Raw genomic sequence first — 20,521 nt, forward strand, 5'->3', positions numbered from 1 at the left:
GGCGATGCTGGTGGAGCACATATTCCGTTATTTATCTTCATCCATTCATTCATCTACTCAGGGTTGCTGGAGACCATCCTGGCTGTGATTGGTCAAGAAGCGGGGTTCCTCCTGGACCAATCACAGGCCCACATACAAGACCTCCTGCTTGTGCTTGGACTGCAGGAGGAACCTGGAGAACTCTGAGGAACCCCACGTGAAGCCTCCACCCCCCCACCTCCATGTGGGAATCCAACCAGCGACCTTCTTGCTGGAAGCAAACATCTGCACCAAACTAGCATCTCCTCTCTGGAGCAGAACCTCATCCTCTCCCCGCTCCTCCTCCTCATCTCCTTCTGACGAGTGATGGAGATCACCTAAGGACAATCTGTGTGTGTGTGTGTGTGTGTGTGTGTGTGTGTGTGTGTGTGCTGGAGGATGGTTGGTGTAAATGCCTGAGCTATCATCAGCTTTGATTGGCTTTGAGTGGCTGTGAGTGCCGGGTCCATCCCAGCCACTTTCCGGGGTCCTTAGAGCGCTCTGTGTGTGTGTGTGTGTGTGTGTGTGTGTGTGTGTGTGTGTGTGTGATTGTATTCCCCTCCCTCTGCAGTGCCGTTCAAAGTCTCACACTCCAAATCAAATCACACCGGCGTGCTAACAACCCAAACGGCACCTGCGTTTGGCTAATATCCCCTCGAACCCGTTCCCCAGGTGATCCCGCAGGTGCGGCGCGCAAGTTAGCGTTAGCTTCCTTAGCCTGGCCGTACAAACTAAAGATGGCGGCGGCGGCGGGGGGCGGAGCTCCTGGTTAATGTTTGACCAGGCTAAGCAAAGAGCCGCTGAGCTGGTGAGCAAACACGTGATGGATGCCGGGCGCTTTCGTAGCCGCCGTGAGCGCGGATGCTAATCCCATCCACCCCCACCCCCACACACACACACACACACACACCACACACACACCTGCGGGCGGCAACTGAAATTCGAAGGCGTCCTCGTTGACGGTCGGGAGCCGCGCCTGCGCTCGCTGCCGCTACGCTAAGATAGCAACGATTTCAGCCGATTGCGTAGGAAACCCCGCGGCCCAAACCACTACTTGTGGAACACAGAGGCGATATAGAGGTAGAAGTGGTGATCACAGTGTGTGTGTGAGTGTGTGTGTGTGTGTGTCTGCTGCACACACACACATGCACACACACACATGCATACATCAATGCCTGCATTTGCGTTAAAAGGAGAAAGCAGGGTTTTTGGCCAAGTTGGCATTACTTGTGATGCCTGTGTGTGTGTGTACGTGTGCGTATGAGCGTGCATGTGTGTGTGTGTGTGTGTGTGTGTGTGTGTGTTGGTGTTTTTGTATAGAAAGTGCTGTGTGCAGTAGAACAGGGGATTTGGTGCCATCAGCACAGTGATGTCAGCACACAGGGAGACAAACAAAGCCAGAATCCAAACCCTCTCCCAACTACCCACAATCCCCCTGGACACTGTGGGGGGCCCTGCCTCGGGGCCCGCTGCCATTAACACACACACACACACACACACACACACACACACACACACACAGGAATACACAAGCATAAGTTTTCACAGGGTTGGTAAACACATATAAAGTATGTGGCACTGGCTGGATTTCAAACACTTAAATACGTGTTATATAAACACACACACACACACACACACATGCACGCATGCACACACACACACACACACCAGTCTTTTGTCGCCAACGTTCTCCTCCACCTTCCTCTTGGGATTGGCCCAGCGGGAAACAAATGAGCGACTGTGACGCAGGGGGTCGGGGAGTTAGCCTAGCCGCTGCAGGCTAGCCATAAATCCCGTAAGTAAGTCTCACGGGAACATCGGAAACATTCGCGCCCGACGGGATTCGGGTAAAGCCCGGCGCCGTGGCGACCGGGCCCAGATGGTGGCTGGTCCGAGTTTGGCGTGGGATTCCATGCGTCCAGTGGAATCCAACGTTGCCGCTACATGATTATATAAGATACGATAAGATGAGATAAGATAAGATACGAACAACTTTATTAATCCCGAAGGAAATTGTTGTGCCAGAGTTACAGAAAATATAACAGTAATGAATAATAAAAAGAAAAAGGCAGAATTAGAAATAAAAATAAACTATAAACTATAAATTGTCTCAGTGAAACAATAAAGTGTCTTAGTAAACAAGTGATAAAACTATAAGTGTCTTAGTAACAAGTAAGGTAAGGAGTGCACAATAGTATGATAAAAGGAAAAATTGTAGTGTTGCTGTTATGAAATGAAATATTGCACTGAACTTATATTGAACTTATTATTGTTTTTAAACCGGGGAGCAGTGATTTCTCTCTGTCTGGTGTTTGTCTTATAGGTGAGAGACTCTCATTCATTCATTCATTCATTCATTCATTCATCCATTATCTGCACCCCAGTGAATATCTCCACTGTGATTGGCCAAGGGTCGGGTTCACTCTGGACCAATCATAGGGCCTGATATAGACATCCAACCGTTCACCATCTCATATATGTATATATATAAATTATTTTATATTCTTATTTTACGTATATATATTTTTTTTCAATTTATTTCTATTTTTAATTTTTTTCAATTGTTTTTATTCTGTGTCTGTGTATATATATGTTTTTTTTTCAATTTATTTTTATTTTTAATTTTTTCAATTGCTTTCCTTCTGTGTCTGTGTGTGTCTGTATATATGTGTATATATATATATATAAAACAATCAAAAAAACTAAATAAAGTCACTAAAATATTACTAAAATATTTTATTTGCACTTATACACAAATATTAAACACATTTTTCCAAAATAAAGTTGTTTTTTTAAAGCATTCAGGTTCATCAAGCGGTATAACAGTGCTCTTTTGATACATTTCCTACAGAAAGACTGTGGAGTTTGGTTTGCCGTTAATCCATTTTCTTTTATGAATGTGAACAAGTAGAACAAGTTGTTCAAAAAAATGAGGTCCTAAAGTCCTTTTTCCTTGGAAAGAAAAATGTCCTTACCCTGCAGCTGCAGAGAGGCTTGTACATTTAACCAAAATACTTGTGAGTACAAGCAATCATAAAATAAATAGATAATAGAATAGAATAAATAGCACAATAGATTCTTCATTTATTCCACAGAAATCACGAGGGTCATGAATATCAATTCTAAATCTTTCTATTGCAAATGCATTTTTGGTGGATATATTTTGTGTGTAATCTTGTAAGACCTTGTTGTTTCGACACAATTTATTACTAATCAACCGTATTGATTACAATCTAAATCATGATAGAGAGAAGACCAAAAAAACTTTAGACGTAGGAGCTGTTACACCCGACAAAAGATTTTTATTTGAATATTTAAGATAAGATAAGATAAGATAAGATAAGATAAGATAAGATTTTATTGATCCCCATAGGGGAAATTCGTTGTCACAGCAGCGCAACAATAACAATATCAATATCAATGAATGTTAATATAATTGATTTATATATATATATATAATTATCATAGACATATAATTATATAAATATATAAGATAGAAAAATATTTTATAATTATAACGGTTAATTGTAATAATATTTTATAATAATAAAATATATAAAATATAATTACAATATATATGATTCATAAAGTATGTTAAAAAAATAAATGGATATGAATAGAAGAGACAATGAAAAGGATCGAAACAGACAACAGAATGACAATAGGGATAAAAACAGGTTGAGAATAAGATAAGATAAGATAAGATAAGAACAACTTTATTAATCCCGAAGGAAATTGTTGTGCCAGAGTTACAGAAAATATAACAGTAATAAATGATAAAAAGAAAAAGGCAGAATTAGAAATGAAAATAAACTATAAACTATAAAGTGTCTCAGTGAAACTATAAAGTGTCTTAGTAACAAGTGAGGTAAGGAGTGCACAATAGTATGATAAAAGGAAAAATTATAGTGTAGCTGTTATGAAATTAAATATTGCACAGTTCTGAATATGGAGAGATAAAATAAAGATTAAACAAAGATAAAACAAAGATTAGAGAAAAAAAATCGTCACTTCCTCCAAACAATCTTGTAGTTGACATATAAGCCAAGAAGCAGTTGCATTGAAGACGATGTCATATTTTTTATATAATACCAGGACGTGGACCTTCTCGCTGGTCGCGGTCGGAGCTAAAAGACTTTAACGCTCGACGCCAAACAGGTGTCGAAGGCAGACGAGGCTTCTGGAAACACATTTCAGAAAGTCATCGGCGTCATCTCACGAAGTGTGTGTGTGTGTGTGTGTGTGTGTGTTGGGTCTCCCCGCCAGCTGGAGGAACTGTGAGGCTTCTATTTATTTCATTTCATTTTGTTTCATGTCACCTCTTTGTGCGACACTGACTTTCCTCGGCGCCGCAGTTAGCAACTGTTGCTGTTTGTCCCTGCTTTTTAATAGCCCTTCTGTCCAAAACATAACAGGCAGACCAGCGCTGATAGTGTGTGTGTGTGTGTGTGTGTGTGTGTGTGTGTGTGTTGTGTTTTTGGGGGCAGTAGGATCGGGGTAACTGGGCATGCTGGACGCAAACAGGTCCTCATTGTGCACGAGGAGGAAGAGCTGGGTCGTGCTGCACCCTATTCAGTTAAGTTTGGATTGTGTGTGTGTGTGTGTGTGTGTGTGTGTGTTTGTACAATGACTGTTCAGACATTTGGATATTCACATACTATATAAACAATACACATTGAGGGTTGTTGTTTGTGTTTTAGCTTTAACTAAATGCTGTGTTTGTGTGTGTGTGTGTGTGTGTGTGTGTGTGTGTGTGTGTGTGTGTGCGCGCGCTGCTTTCTTTGACCCATATAATAAGGGAGTTCTTCATAAACAGATGGCTGATTGTAGATTTACTCGCAAGATTAGCCGTAGCGATGCTTCAAATTGTAGCACAAGGGCGCCGTTCTCCACGTCTGCTCCTCGCCGCCGCCTCCACCGGAAGGTGGTCGCTTACCTGGGCCGCCCTCGTTGCCTGGCAACACATCCCCGTAAGACGTCGCAAGGTCTTGCTGCAAACTGATCTTTGTTTCACACCTGCCGCACGTCAATCGAACCTCAGCCCCGGATGGGCTGCCATTGGTTGTTCCACTGGTGGCGTGGTGGTTAGCCCCGCCCCCTCACACCCAGAAGGTCCCCGGTTGGATTCCTTCAGGGAGGTGTGGGGCCTCCATGTTCTCCACGTGTCTGCATGCGTCCTACAGTCCAAACACATGCAGGAGGTTCATGGAGACCCTGCAAGGCCCGGATGTGTGAATGGGAGGCTGAATGGTTGGATGCCCATATATGGCACGTGAATGAATGAGTGAATGGTTGTATGACATGTGAATGAGAGGGTGAACAGTTGTATGTTTCTTTCTGACTTGTGAATGGGTGGTTGTATGCCCATATATGGTGTCTGAATGAGTGATTGGTTACATTGGGTGTGAATGAGAGGGTGAATGGTTGCATGTCAACACAACCATGTGAATGAGAGAGTGAATAGTTGTATGCCTCTATATGACACATGAATGAGAGGGTGACTATTATATGTTTTAATAAGACGTGAGTGAGAGGGTGAATGGTTGTATGCCCATATATGGCATGTGAATGAATGAGAGGGTGAATGGTTGTATGCCCATATATGGCACGTGAATGAATGAGTGAATGGTTGTATGACATGCAAATGAGAGGGTGAATGGTTGTATCTTTCTTTCTGACTTGTGAATGGGTGGTTGTATGCCCATATATGGTGTCTGAATGAGTGAATGGTTGCATGAGATGTGTGAATGAGAGGGTGAATGGTCCTATGCCCATATATGGCATGTGAATGAGTGAGTGAATAGTTGTATGCCTCAATATTACACATGAATGAGTGGGTGAATGTTGTACATCTGTATATTTGAAAGAGTAAGTGACTGGCTGCATGCCTCTACATGTCATGAATGAGAGGGTGAATAGTTGGATGTTTCTTTCTGACTTGTTTTTGAAAGGGTGAATGTTGTGTGTCTCCATCAGTGGCCCTGTGATGGATCCACGCTAAACCCCGCCTCTCGTCCAATCGCAGCTGCGATAGGCTGATGAATGAATGAATGATGTCATACTCGAAACTAAACCGCCCGTTGGGTGTGAGATAGAACCGATGTTGAAGTGGCCAACGATCACCCGGAAGCACAGCCGGTGGATCCGCGACTTAGCCAGGTCTTCAAACGACTCTGTTCCGAGCTTCTGTCTTGGTCAGGTATGGACGTGCCTGCGTGAGGACGACACATCGTTGTGTCATAACGCATTTCTAAATGGACAAAAGTGCGACCTTTGCCAATCTGCCTGCAGACGGTTAGCCTGCTTGCAGGACAGGAGCCTCTTGTTCGCCGGCTTAAAATTCCACCCAGACTTTACCGCGCTCTTGGAAACTCTTCGGCCCGCCGTACGTCCACCCCTTCTAACCAGCGGGCCTTGAGGTTCATGGCTGGTGAGGCAGGAGAACCGCGTGCCTCACTCAGCGGCTCTCGGCAGCACAAGAAACTAGTAACACACAGACAGTTGTTGACAAATGTGGTTCATTTAGCAAAAAATGTTTCAACATTTTAATAGCAATCGGATGTTAGCGCAGAGCATGCTAGCAGTCAGCCGCATTGAGGCTCAACAGTTGTGGCCTCACCGCACGCCACTTCTTGAAAATTCAGCAATTTTGAATCAAAAACCGGTGATGTGCAAATCACTGATTTCTTCTTTCCCAGATTGGCAAGTGAGGCACTGCATCTCCTGCCTCCCCTGACCACACAAATTCAAAAACACAGTCACTTGACGTTGTCGCCTGTCTTCTGCTGTCCCTCACAGTGACGCAACAGAAGGCGGCGGCGGCGGACGGGAAGAAGACGCCGGGATACGGACCAAGCGGACGAGATGTGGCCTTCAGGGTACGTGCAGACACACACTCGTGCACAGTAGGTCCCATAGAGGGACACTGTAATGCCCTAGAGGGTGGCAGTCATGCCCAGCTTCCGCCGCGCTCCAAATTGAGCGTGGCACAGAGTGTATGAAGTCAGCCGTCTGGAAGAACGCCAAGCTTTGTTCCTCCGAGCAGCTGGATGGTAATTACCAGAGAGAAAGAGAGAGGGAGCGAGGAAGAGCGAGAGGAGCTCGGTCATCCCTTTCGAGCTTTATTCCCCGGCGCAGGCATTATTGGGAAATTTGATTTGAGTTAAAGGAAAATGAAAAGTTTTTCGGGTCCAATCTTGTTTGGCTTTTAATCCCCTGGAATGAACGACTCGGCCGTCCGACTAGATTTCAGAAACGTCTGCCTGCCAGCTCCGCGTCGCTCTTTCTCTCCCGCACAAAGACTGTAATGGTAGAAACGGTCCTCTCAAGGGCCGCTATTGTTTGGAATATACCAAAACACACATGGGTGAACAAATGTGGATGAAATAATCTGTCGGATTCAGGGGGAATTTATTACACATCGAATGAAGATGCATAGCATAATGATGACAGTCACTTGCTTAACAAGATGACATGTATGCTCAGGGTGCTAACATGTTTGCTCATGGTATTAACATGTATGCTCACAGAGCTTCCATGTATGCTTGTGGGGCTTCCATGTATGCTCGTGGTACTTGCATGTATGCTCGTGGGGCTTCATGTATGCTCCTGGTGCTTCCATGTATGCTCACAGAGCTTCCATGTATGCTCACGGTGCTTCCATGTATGCTCGTGGGGCTTCATGTATACACGTGGTGCTTCCATGTATGCTCCTGGTGCTTCCATGTATGCTCACAGAGCTTCCATGAATGCTCCTGGGGCTTACATGTATGCTCATGGTGCTTACATGTATGCTCACCGTGCTTCCATGTATGCTCACCGTGCTTCCATGTATGCTCACAGTGCTTCCATGTATGCTCACAGTGCTTCTATGTATGCTCGTGGGGCTTCATGTATACACGTGGTGCTTCCATGTATGCTCCTGGTGCTTCCATGTATGCTCACAGAGCTTCCATGTATGCTCACCGTGCTTCCATGTATGCTCACAGTGCTTCCATGTATGCTCACAGTGCTTCTATGCATGCTCACAGTACTTACATGTATGCTCATGGGGCTTCATGTATGCCCCTGGTGCTTCCATGTATGCTCACAGAGCCTCCATGAATGCTCCTGGGGCTTAAATGTATGCTCGTGGAGCTTACACGTATGCTCATAGTGCAACTGGATTGTCTGCAGGCTTTTTAGCACCTGAATCACAGGTGTTCGTATACCGAAACGTGACACAAAGTCGTTCTGGACTCGGGCGGAGGGGTATTTCTTCTCAAGGGACATTCAAAGGCATGCGCAAAGTGTTCAAGGGCGACTAGTTTGGGGGGGAGACGATAACTAGATGCCATCGGCCAATGAGGAGGAAGTTCACAAAAAGTAGAGAGATCACTGGTTGATTCTGAGGCTGTCAAAATTAAACCTTGAAGCTACTTTGCTTCCTCCATTACTTTTGATACCAAACCCGGTCTTGGTTTATCTGTTTTTCACCCACGAGCCTCATATTTCCTCTAATCAAGGAGTTTGCGTACCTTCTCAACAAAAGGCCTCATGACTGAATTGCAAAAGTATGGGTATCATGGACGTGTTCAAGAACCAGATTTCCATCTGAATCATCCCGGATTAGCCACCCGGCAGCCCGAGCTCATCCATTCATCGGAAAAACAAAGACGGTAGACGTAGATGTCGAGGTAAGAGGAAGTTGAAGAGGCGTTTATACACATCACCTGGACTTTGGTGTCCTTTAGCTGTTAGCATTCATTCCCCTGAAAAACAAGTGGCATGACGGGGGGTGGAGGGGGTTTAGAGTGCACCGCCGCCGCCGCCGCCGCCGTTGGGCCGCGAGGAATGTGTCAGCTCGCTGTCAACTATGCAGCGCTTTGTCACCGGACCGCCGACCCCATGAAACCACATAAAGTTAGCGCTGTTTTCACACCTTGGACTGGTCCTGCAGGCCTCCCTCCACCTCCTCCACACAGACTTGTACATACAGGGACAGCGGTAGCCGGGCCGGAGCTACTGCAGCTGTGACCAGAACAATAGCATTCCTCAGGTTTTAAACGCCTGGCACTTAGATTCCTAACAGTCAAATTCCTGGCGGGGAGAAGCTAGGGGGTTGCCATGGGAACCTTGTAAGGAAACTTACAGCTGTAAAGCACTTTTTTTTTAATGAGGGTTGGTGGTGGTGGTGGTGGGGGTTCGCCAGTTCACGGGGGACAGTGTTGTTTTACCTAATGCCCGCCCGCCCCATCCCTTTAGATCTGACATTTTCAACACCCCTCCTGAGTTTTTAGCCGTTAGAGGCAGGAGGCGTCCCTTCGCCGCCGCCGCAGAGGCACCTGCTAAGTCGACGAGTGTGTATTGGTGTGTTTTTGCCGCTTGCGCCGCCATGCTGCGCTGGGCCGTGTGAAGATACTCAGCATCGGTCCTTGAAAACAGGGTTCAGGGTACCTTCTTGTACCCTCGCAAAGAAGAAGGCATCATTTGATTAAGTACACTTGAGTTATGAATTACAGTGATCCGTCGCTCTAACAAGGTTTACTTTTCACGGTTTCGCTACTTCACGGATTTGCATGGTGCATCGTGTTCTGCATTCTGATTGGCTAAAAAGTCACTCCGCTTCTTCTCTACCTGTGCGTCAATAACGTCGCAGTTTAATATGTGCACGTACGTAAAACAGCTTGACGAATTTACATGACGTACGTGCAAATTCTCTTGCAATTTCTCTAAAACCCATAATGTTGACAAAACGCTCTGGAGCGACAAAAGGGCCCAAAAGGCAGCGGAAGATGCTATCTATGGCAGATAAAGTTAAACTTCTGGACATGCTAAGGGAAGCTAAAAGCTAAGCGGCTGTAGGTCGGCATTACGGAATGAACGAATCTTCCGTTCGTTTCATAAAGAAGGAAGGAAAAAAACATAAGGACGACAGCAGCGATGTATAATAGAGTATTTAATTGTATAGTAATTGTAAATAAAATAAAGGTTTCTACTTCACGGAGTTTGCCTATCACGGGTTCTTTTTGGAACGTAACCCCTGCAAAAAACAAGGGTTTACTGTACTGCCCGTGGACTAGTAGTATACATGTATCTCTTCAACCATACTGCCTCAGTCATACACATGTACTTCATTTAAGTGTAGAAAACTCACACTACTAGCTAGTTTTGTTTACTTTGCATCCCCTTTTTCATGCAAGAACCAGTACTCTCCAGCAAGTCAATCGAGTATTTTTAGTTTGCCAGTTTTAGGACGGTACTACAATATTTTGTGTATGTTTTAGTCTAGAACTGTCCTACATCCAAGTTGTGAACTACACCGCGGCTATACGATGCATACTTGAGAGCTCTTTGACAAGAGTACTTAGAAGTACCTTCAACGGAAGTACCCTTCTCACTACTCTTAAGTTCTACGGTTAATGAAGTAGTTTTTGTCATAATCAGAGGTCTGCAGCGGTACAACCCCAAAGGACAAGTGCAAATACACTATTTTGTCCGGGTAGCCCAGTGAGATACTTGCCACGTGAACTAAAACTCGAAGAATACTTGATTGTCTCAAGGTCGTAAAATGGGAACATGCAACAATAAAGGCCAGAAGATATGGATGCTGGAATTGGAGGTCTAGACCAAAGAGAAGATGGATGGACGTGGTGAGGAGGATATGAAGGTTGTGAGAGAGGAGGATCCAGAGAAGAGGGTTAGATGGAGAAGGTTGGAGGTTCCCTGCGGGGAAAAGCCCAAAGGAAAAGAAGAAGTATCTACAGAGCAGAATCCTGATATGTACACTGACAGCACCGCCCTGGCATTGTATTTTTGGAGCCACATCTGAGCATACGTCCTCCTCCGGCAGCTTCGGCCCACCTGTCAATCATCCCGTCTGAAACCCCCCCCCCCCCCCCCCCCCCTCCCGCCACCCCCCTTAAAAATCTAGCCCTTCCCTCATTAACCCCGCCTGTTTGACAATTTAAATATAAATGAATCTAATTTAGTGGGCGCCGGGTCCCGGCGAAGGAGGACTCATTTGGAGGCAATCTAAAATTAATGAGGGCATCTGAGGGAGGAGGGGGGGCAAGAGATACCAGAGACTACTTAAAACGAGGAATCGTTATTTGGAGAGAGCGAGAATCATTCACCCTTTCACCAAACGTTCACCCTTTCATTCAGGCTCTCTGAGGTACTCATGTAGACTGATTCCCCCTCCTACTCGCTCCGATAGCGAACTTTACCCCGTTACCGCGGGCATCGAGCTGCCGTTTGGTTCCTCCCGGCGGCTCCCACGGCGACTGTTTGGTTTTGCGGGTTTAATTCCCGATGGGTTTGGGGTCCGGAGTGATTAGGCTGAGCCGCGGAGGCCGGCGGGGTTCGTCGGGTGTCTCCACGCGTTAGCGTCGTCCGGCATCGCACCCGGAGCCGACAGCACGCCGGGGTCGGCGGTCGCCATGGCAACCACCGCGATGGGAGGTACCGCCGGACAACCGGGACTAAAAAACCCACTTGATCTTTGTTTTCCAACATGGCCGCCGGAGCTTCCGCCCCCGATTGGACGGATCCCCGACCCCCCCTCCAGCCCCGGAGGAGGGCCGGCGCCGTCACCTCTCCTTTGCCCTTTGACCCCAAAAAGCACCCCCCCCCCCCCAACACAAATAAACATGCATTGTGTCGGCGCGCACAAACGACTTCCTGCGTGCACACATGCGGCTATTAAAGAAGAAAAGAAAAAGAGGGAGCTTCTTTCTTATGACCTTTGACCCTGCCTTCGCTGACCGCTCGCACCGCATGGTGCGGCTATAGGAGGGGATGCACGTGCACGTGTGTGTGTGTGTGTGTGTGTGTGTGTGTGTGTGTGTGTGCATTCGTGCATGAGCAGGCAGAAGAGGTGACGTTAGGTTTTAAAGTGTGAGGGGGTTCTTCATGTCCTGAAGGGGAGGAGGAGGAGGAACCTGCTGAGAGGGTAGTCTACATCTGCTCCTCCTTCCTGCTGTATCTCCTCCCCCTTCTTCTCCTCCACCTTCTCCACCCCGTCCATCTCCACCCACCCCTTCTCCGTCTCCAGCTGTGGGCGTAAAGTACATTACATGCTTGCTAATCAAACCCCCGTTACGAGTTTTCCCGGGACGCGGCGGCCGCCAGTCTTCTGTCGCCCCCTCCCTTGGACCTCCATCTCCAACCCCACCTCCAACCCCACCACCACCACCACCACCGACGCCGCCGTCCACCTCCTCCTGCCGCTCCAGGCCTCGGCGAAAGGCCGTAACGTCAAGGAATGCTAGCGAGAATGCAGCTAGCGGTGTTAGCGTGTCTGTTTTTTTTTGTTGCATGTTTGCAGATGACACTGTGGTGTGGAGAGACAGCAGGGAGAAGGTGGAGGAACATCTAGAGAGGTGGAGGTTCCATGTGTGGGGACGTGAGGAACCCCAAGGTGAAGGAGGTGGAAGGACTGAGTGGTGGAGAAGAGGTGGAGGCTCCTCCACCTCTTTTCCATAGAGAAGATCTCCACCCTTCTACTCAGAGCTTCTCCAAACTCCATGGAGAAGATCTGAGTAGAAGGGTGAGGAGGTCTACATGAAGACCAGAAAGGAGGTTCATAACCATGGTTGTCACAGCAACTGCTAACAAAGTGAAAGTTTCTGGCAGATGAGCCGGCCGTTCAGCGGACGCCACCCGGAGGCCTGCGGTCTGAAAGCATCTCTATTAATATCTGGTGAACATCTGATGGTCCTCGGACAGAGGACCTTCTGTCCGCCGTGCTGCCGTTTGAGAACATCTCCAAGCATCTCAAACATTTTCCAGCGCAACTTCAACATCCCGTTTTCATGATCCCTTTCATGGGCCGCTAACAGGCCCGGCCGGCGCCATCAATGTGACCACTGTCTGCGGCGGCTGCTAGCATCAACAAAACTGACTCACTGTACGCTCGGGCGCCGTTAAACTAGCAAAGTAGCTAGCAAGAGGCTAGCAAGAGGCTAGCAACAACAAACCAAAAGCGTGAGGTTTGTGACAACGAGTTCTCGTCTTCAGGCTAACGGAAGGCTTACCGCGGCATACAGATGTTTATATCTCCAGTAAATATGCTTTTTTTGGAGATGACCTCTGACCCCGGCGCTAACCTTTGCGTCCGCCTTCATGGTGGAGAGCGTCTCTGCTCTGGCGTGTAGAAACCAACATGTAAGTGGGTGGCGGGGCGGAGGGCGCTAATTAGCCCTTGTGCGGGAGCTAAATTACCGTTTTAAAGAGCATCCGCTCTCTCGCGGTGCGTAAAATACGATGATACGTTTGCCGTGCAAACACAGACGGGGGCCATGCTATTAATTATGGCGGCAGGCCTCGTCGTATGCGATGATACCAACGCGAAGGCTAGCGCGCAACTGTTTTGTTTGCCAAGTGAAGCGGAGGAAGATAATCCTCCTCCTCCTCCGAGGAGCGAGCGGAGATTATGCTGCTAGCATGAAATGATTTAAACCGGGGTGTAGCTGTTAGCGACATCCCGATATTATTATTGTTGTTATTTCGGGGCGCCTGTTGTTTAGGACGGGAGGTTGGCTTGCGTAGCGCGCGCAAGTGGATCCGCTAATTATCTACGTTTGGTGTCGGTGGCGGACCAGAGCTGTGGAAACATCTGGAAACAGTCCACGCCTCCTCAACCCCTCGCTCCTTCTGCCGCTAATTGGATTTGGCGAACACCTGTACGAGTGACGACGGCTCAGGGGATTAAGGTCGGGGAAACCCTGAGTCACTGCTAATTACCATCTCCTGCTTTCTCAGGGTCTCGCACACATGGTTTGCCCCCCTCCCACCACCGCCACCGCCCCGCCGCCGGCATTAGGAGATTTAATTGATATTTGAAGGTCACGGCGCGGCATGGCGGGGATTTAACCGCTGGGATCTGGCATTAGCCGTTAGCCGATTGCGAGCTAGCCCCAGCCTTTCGGGCTCATTGAGCTCACAGTGCACAGGCGTGCTCGCCATGAGCGCCCTTGTCTACATTTTAAGTTTACGGCGCCCTCTGCTCTCCAATTAGCGCCGTTGTTGTCCATCCGGAGAAGGTAAATGCTGGAGTCGTCATCGGTGGGCCCGACCAATCAAATCGTTTCCTCCGCCCACGCTTTAAACTTGCGTTTCCCACCTTTATTCCTCAAGGAGGGTCAGGATTGAACCGGGGATTGGGGGTCAGGTGGTGCGTCTGCGGTTGCTGCTGTAGTTACGGATGTAGAGCATACCGTGGAGTTCACGCTGGCCCTCTGCTTCCGGCAGGTTTCTTCAAAGGGGATCACGCACTGCACGGTGGACACCTGAACGCATCACCAGAGCGACGCGTCGACAACAGGGTAAGCAAACACTGAGGCCGACAAACATGGCCGTCGCTGATCTAGCCTCCCGCTGTCCTAACTACAAATGCCAACTGTCCACGACTACAAATGGCATTTGTTGCTAACTAGCCACATAGACGTCCCACAACTAGTCCAGAACACAATGTACCTATCTAGCCTCCCACTGTCCCCAGCAAGAAATGCCAACTGTCCTTACTAGCCACACCCACTTCCCACAACCAGCCCTACCCAGTGTTTCCAACTAGCCTCCCATTGTCCCCAACAAGAAATGTTAGCTGTCGCTTACTAGCCACATAAGCTTCCCAAGAGTAGCCGTACCCAGTGTACCTAACTAACCCCATGCCTCCCCAACTACAAATGCCAACTGTTCTTACTAGCCACACTGACTTCCCACAACTAGCCCAACCCAGTGTTTCCAACTAGCCTCCTGCTACCCTAACTACAAATGCCAGTTGTCGTTAACTAGCCATTCCCACTTCCCACAACTAGCCATATACAGTTTACCCAAATAGCCTCCCACTTCCTCCCATTGTCGCCAACCGGAAATATCAGCTGTTGCTTACTAGCCACACTGACTTCCCACAACTTGCCATACACAGTGTGTCCAACTAGCCTCCTGCTACCCTAACTACAAATGCCAATTGTTGGTAACTAGCCATTCCCACTTCCCACAACTAGCCTCCCATTGTCCCCAACAAGAAATGTCAGCTGTCGCTTACTCGCCACATCGACTTCCCACAACTAGCCATACACAGTGTACCCAAATGGCCTCCCACTTCCCCAGCAAGAAAGGCCAACTGTCGCTAACTAGCAATGCCAACTGTCACTAACTTACACTGACTTCCCACAACAAGCCCAGCCCAGTGTACCTACTTTGCCTCCCATTGTCCCCGAAAAGAAACGTCAGCTGTCGCTTACTAGCCACACCAACTTCCCGCAAGTAGCCCTACCCAGTGTGTCCAACTAGCCTCCTGCTGCCCTGACTACAAATGCCAATTGTTGGTAACTAGCCATTCCCACTTCCCACAACTAGCCTCCCATTGTCCCCAACAAGAAATGTCAGCTGTCGCTTACTCGCCACATCGACTTCCCACAACTAGCCATACACAGTGTACCCAAATGGCCTCCCACTTCCCCAGCGAGAAAGGCCAACTGTTGCTAACTAACTCCGACTTCCCACAACCAGCCCAGCCCAGTGTACCTACTTTGCCTCCCATTGTCCCCAACAAGAAATGTCAGCTGTCGCTGACTAGCCACATCAGCTTCCCACGAGTAGCCGTACCCAGGGTACCAAACTAGCCCCGTGCCTCCCCAACTAGAAATGCCAAATGTCACTAACTAGCCACACCGACTTCACTAAAATAGCTATATTCATTGTACCAAACTAGCCTCCCACTGTCCCCGACTAGAAATGCCAACTGTCCTTACTAGCCACACCCACTCCCCCCAACTAGCCCTAACCAGTGTGTCCAACTAGCCTCCTGCTACCCTTACTACAAATGCCAATTGTTGTTAACTAGCCATTCCCACTTCCCACACATTCCCGTGTACCCAACTAGCCGCACCATCCATCCCGAACTTGAGACATCCACTTCCCCAAACTGGCCCCGCCCACTTTTCTACCCCACCTATTATCTGGTCTTCTGGGGTCAAGCTAACTCGGGCTCTGGCAGCGGCTCCGAACATCTGACCCCTCCAGAGTAGACCCTCCCTGGGACCAGACGTGACCATCAGCTACATCTGCTACGTCCCCAGACCTGCTGAGGGAAGGAACCATGTGGAGAAAAGATAAAGTGGGAAAGAAAGACGTCTCCAGTCCCACAATGGACGCTGAAATGGGAGTGGCTGTTAGCCGAGCGGCGAACACACAGCGCTTGTCCACCATTCAAAGAGCTCCGGGGGCCAGAAGCCCATCGGACACCGTGACGACACACACACACACACACACACATGCATGGACAGGTGATGCATCACTGATGGGAAGAAGAGGAGGAGGGGGTTGGGAGGTGAAGTGAGCTGGGAGGGTGGATGGAAGAGGAGGAGGAGGAGGAGGTGGAAGGGGGTCGGGAGGTTTGTTTTTTTTGAAGTTTTGCGGTTTGACGACTCCAAACCTGAACCGGCGTGACGTGGTTTCCTCCGCCGACCTACCAGGAACCTCCGAGGAGCTTGGTGAGAACGCGCAAGAACCCGCCATTTTGGGGCGTGAACAAACACGGCGGACTTAAAAACATCCCCCGTCGACTTTAGCGTCCACCTGCGGCGCCCTCCCCTCCCCGCAGGCTCCGCCCCTTTTTTGTTTATCCCCACTTTCCCACATCTGACGGGATGCGGTGGCGCTTTAAGGGGGAAGGGTTGATGGACAGCGAGGGTTTGGGGGGGCCACCGAGCCATGGAGGGTGCAGCAGAAACTTCCCATGCTGGCCTCCCAGTGCGGCTACGTAATGAGGGCAAGGGACACACACACACACACACACACACACACACACACACACACACACACACACGGGGCTGAGCATGGCCCCACGGCTGATTAGCGGCGCACAAAGGCCCCAAACAGAAGTAGCAGAGGGCTCACAATGGGAGCAGGGCCTCAAGGCGGGGTTTGCTTCTGCCCCGACGGAGGGGGCGAGAGAGGTTAGGAGATGGAGGAGAGAGAGAGGGATGGTGTGTGTGTGTGTGTGTGTGTGTGTGTGTGTGATGAACTTGTTGTGTTTTCGTGGAGTTTTATCTTCTGTCGTGGTCAGAACCCGTCCAGAACGCTTCCCGATTTGTCTTCTACGCCCCCCCCCCCCCCCCCCCCCCCGTCCCCTCAGGTTTGGTGATCTTGGAGATCTTCTGGAGAGGCGCAAGAAGAGCGAGGTCTTTGTGGGTTTCATGACTGCTTGTCTTCGCGACCTTCTGCGCTCCAGCACGATGGTCGTCCTGATGTTAAGAAGAAGAGCAGAGAAAGCAGTAGCTGATTGAATGAACTGATAAAGTCAAACGTCAATCATGGTTAGATCCAGGCTGGAGAAATTATTGTAGGACAAATGAGCAGACTAGTTGCACAAACTAGCCTCCTGAACTGGTAATATTGCTTCCCAAACTAACTTCTTAAAGTAGTTCCCCTCCGTAGCTTCTCAAACTTGTGATCGAGTGTCCAAAACTAACTTCTCAAAATGCCTTGTAAAACTAGAATCCTAAGCTAGCTTCTGAAACTGGCTTCCCAAATTGTCTTCCCAAACTAATCCCTCAGCGTCCCTTAAATTAGCTTCTTAAATGAGCTTCCCAAAGTAGCTTCTGAAATTAGCTTCCAAAACTAGTCCCTCAACGTCCCTTAAATAAGCTTCTTAAACTAGCTTCTTAAACTGGCTTCCCAAACTAGCTTCCCAAACTAGCTTCCCAAACTACTCCCTCAGCATCCCTTGAATTAGCTTCCAAAACTAGCTTCCCAAACTCGTCCCTGAGCGTCCCTTAAATTAGTTTCTTAAACAAGCTTCCCAAAGTAGCTTCCCAAACTAGCCCCTCAGCATCCCTTGAATTAGCTTCCCAAAGTAGCTTCCCAAACTAGCTTCCCAAAATAGCCCCTCAATGTCCCTTAAATTAGCTTCCCAAACTAGCTTCCCAAACTACTCCCTCAGCGACCCTTAAACTAGCTTCCCAAACTAGCTTCCCAAACTGCTCCCTCAGCATCCCTTGAATTAGCTTCCCAAACTAGCTTCCCAAACTAGTCCCTCAGCAACCCTTAAATTAGCTTCTTAAATGAGCTTCTCAAAATTGCCTCTTAAACTTCCCGGACCAACCTCATCCAACCTCCTTTTCAAATTAGCTTCTGAAGCTAGCTTGTCACACTAGCAACGTGTGTGAAGTGTGTGTGTGTGTGTGTCTGTCCCCCACAGCCGCACGGTGAATGCAAACACTCATTAGCATGTATTTGTGCGCTTAAACGCTACAAACTCGGGAGTAACCGGCTACAGAAACGTCTCCCGTTTGGATCCAGGCGGCGCCGCCTGCTAAAACCATGGCGCCGTCGATTAGCATCTACACGCCGCCGCGGGGAATTAATAATACAAGGCGCGGCCTAATGAACCCGACCCTGCCTGAGCGCCGCCGTAATCTCCGCTCTTCAATTGGCGGCGCTACGGAATTAGCTTCCCTCTCTTTCTTTTGTTATTCCTTCGCTCGCTAACGTGTTTTCCCGACGTTGCGCGTCCGAAAGAGGCGGACGCTCTCTATCTGGGGTGGCTTTTTTTTTTTTTTTCTAATTCCGGAGAAGACAATCCGGCTTTTCCGGACTCTTCTTGTGTTTATCCAATTATCTAACGCTATTTAAAACACACACACACACACACACACACACACACACACATGTACGCGAAGGGTCCAATGAGGAGGCTCCTGAAATAAGTCCCGCGTTAATTGCATTTGATAAGTCTTAACGGGAGCCCGTCAGAGGAACGCGAGCTGGAATGACATGATAAAATGGGAAACGGTGACAATGTTTTTAATTTTATTTTTTAATTTCCCTAAAAGGCTCCTCGGTTTGGTTCCCATGGCGACGGAACTGTATTTGGACAGGAGTTGGACGGCGGCGCGGAGGTTAGCTCCGCCCCCTCCTGGTTGGATCCCCCTTCCTGCGTGGAGCCTCCATGTTCTCCTTGGGTTCCTCAGGGTTCCTCACACGTGCAGGAGGTTCACGTGCACGTTCCAGAGCTGTGAATGAATGACTGAATGATTGTATTTCTGGCGTCTGAATGAAGGTGTGAAGGTGCCATTCGCTCCATGAAAGAAAATCAGATCTTTTTATGGGCGTAAGAGCTGTCAGACTGGAGCGTGTGTGTGTGTGTGTGTGTGTGTGTGTGTGTGTGTGTGTGTGCTGTAGGCACTGCTGTGTTAAAATGACAAGGAAATGGTGATTTTCCACCACGGAGGCTGCGACAGTGCAGCCCCCTCGGGCGGCCGCAGAGAAATTATTGAATTTTACGCGTGTGTGTGTGTGTGTGTGTGTGTGTGTGTGTGTGTGTGATGACTAACCCTTTCATCCCCGATTCACGTAATCAAGACGTCGGGTGCTGTTTTGTTTCCGCACCAGGAATTTAACCCGATCTTTCCTTTCTTTTCTTTCTCTCGATCGTTCCTGAAAAGCCGTCGTCACGGCAACGGGGAGAATCCATGATGATTTTTTTTTTTTTGGTCAACCCCCCCCCCCCCCTCGTGCAGGAGATGCTGATGGTGCGACGGCGTGGTGGCGTGAGATGAAGAGAAGATGATGACATCACACGTGCACACACACACGCCGGACAATGGGAGGCCATTTCCGGCCGCTGTCGACGGGATTGAGGTGGAACGACCCGAACCGAACCAAACAACCTGAAGAAGACGAGGTGTTCCATGTCAGGAGGCATCTCGCCACCCTGCCGTTTCCCTCCTCCAGCAGAAGAAGCCCGCCGGCCGACGCCGACGTCTGATTGGTCGGACGGCTTCAGGAGGGATGCGGCGCCGGGAACGCATCGATGGTGGTCGGTTTGTCGACTCTCCGAAGCTCCTCGGACAGCAGGGAGGAACCCGGAGGAACCTGGAGGAACCCCGGGCAGATGCCAGCAGAACATGAAGATCCACGCAGGAAGACCACCTTCTGGCCGTGAGGGGGCGGAGCTTATCGCCCGCCTCCGGCGTCTCCTCCAAATGTTGTCCGTGCTTTTGTTTTGAAACGACGAGCAAACCTACCGATGTTATTCGATGAAATGAGAGCTTCGCTCTGATTGGTTCGCCGCTGGCGGAGGAGCCAATCAGGGCTCTCCGTTCCTGCCGCAGGTGGAAACACCTGACGGGAGGAAACCCGCAAACAGGAAGTGACGGCGCCCCCCCCGAGGGACATTTTAAATAAAGGATTTTTTTTTTTGGGCTCACCTTTGTGTTTTTCATGCATGACACACACACACACACACACACACACACACACACACACACGCGTGCAACGGTAGCCCTCAGCTATCTGTTGCAGGGAGTGTAAGTGATCGCATAGCTGTGGTCATAACTCACAGCTGGATGGGCCGCTGATGGAAGCCGACACCTGCTGTCCCTGTGTGTGTGTGTGTGTGAGTGTGTGTGTGTGTGTGTGTGTGTGTGTGTTGGTCATTTTAGACTCTTCATGTCGTCTCGTTCCCCGTCTGTCTCTTCGTGTCACCCTCCTCATCCTCGCCGCCTCGGGCCAT

At 49.0% G+C, this 20,521-nt stretch overlaps 1 long non-coding RNA gene across 5 annotated transcripts in view; it reads left to right on the forward strand.

Moving 5' to 3' along the window:
• The window catches only part of LOC147237006 (uncharacterized), a 114,323-nt gene extending 94,118 nt beyond the window's left edge, over positions 1–20,205 (forward strand). For 4 of the 5 annotated variants that reach the window (XR_015108920.1, XR_015108929.1, XR_015108941.1 and 1 more), the window contains 3 exons: positions 6,817–6,896; positions 14,251–14,324; positions 19,527–20,205. This is a non-coding gene — a long non-coding RNA (uncharacterized LOC147237006). Of the gene's footprint in view, positions 1–6,109; positions 6,218–6,816; positions 6,897–14,250; positions 14,325–19,526 lie in introns of those variants that run through there. The other variant, XR_015108939.1, reaches the window with a different exon arrangement.
• The last annotated feature ends 316 nt before the right edge of the window (positions 20,206–20,521 follow it).

Source organism: Fistularia commersonii, chromosome 1, assembly GCF_037954325.1.
Source record: "Fistularia commersonii isolate RoL2024-O1a breed Wild chromosome 1, RoL_Fcom_v1.0, whole genome shotgun sequence".
In the NCBI taxonomy this organism is placed as follows: Eukaryota; Metazoa; Chordata; class Actinopteri; order Syngnathiformes; family Fistulariidae; genus Fistularia; species Fistularia commersonii.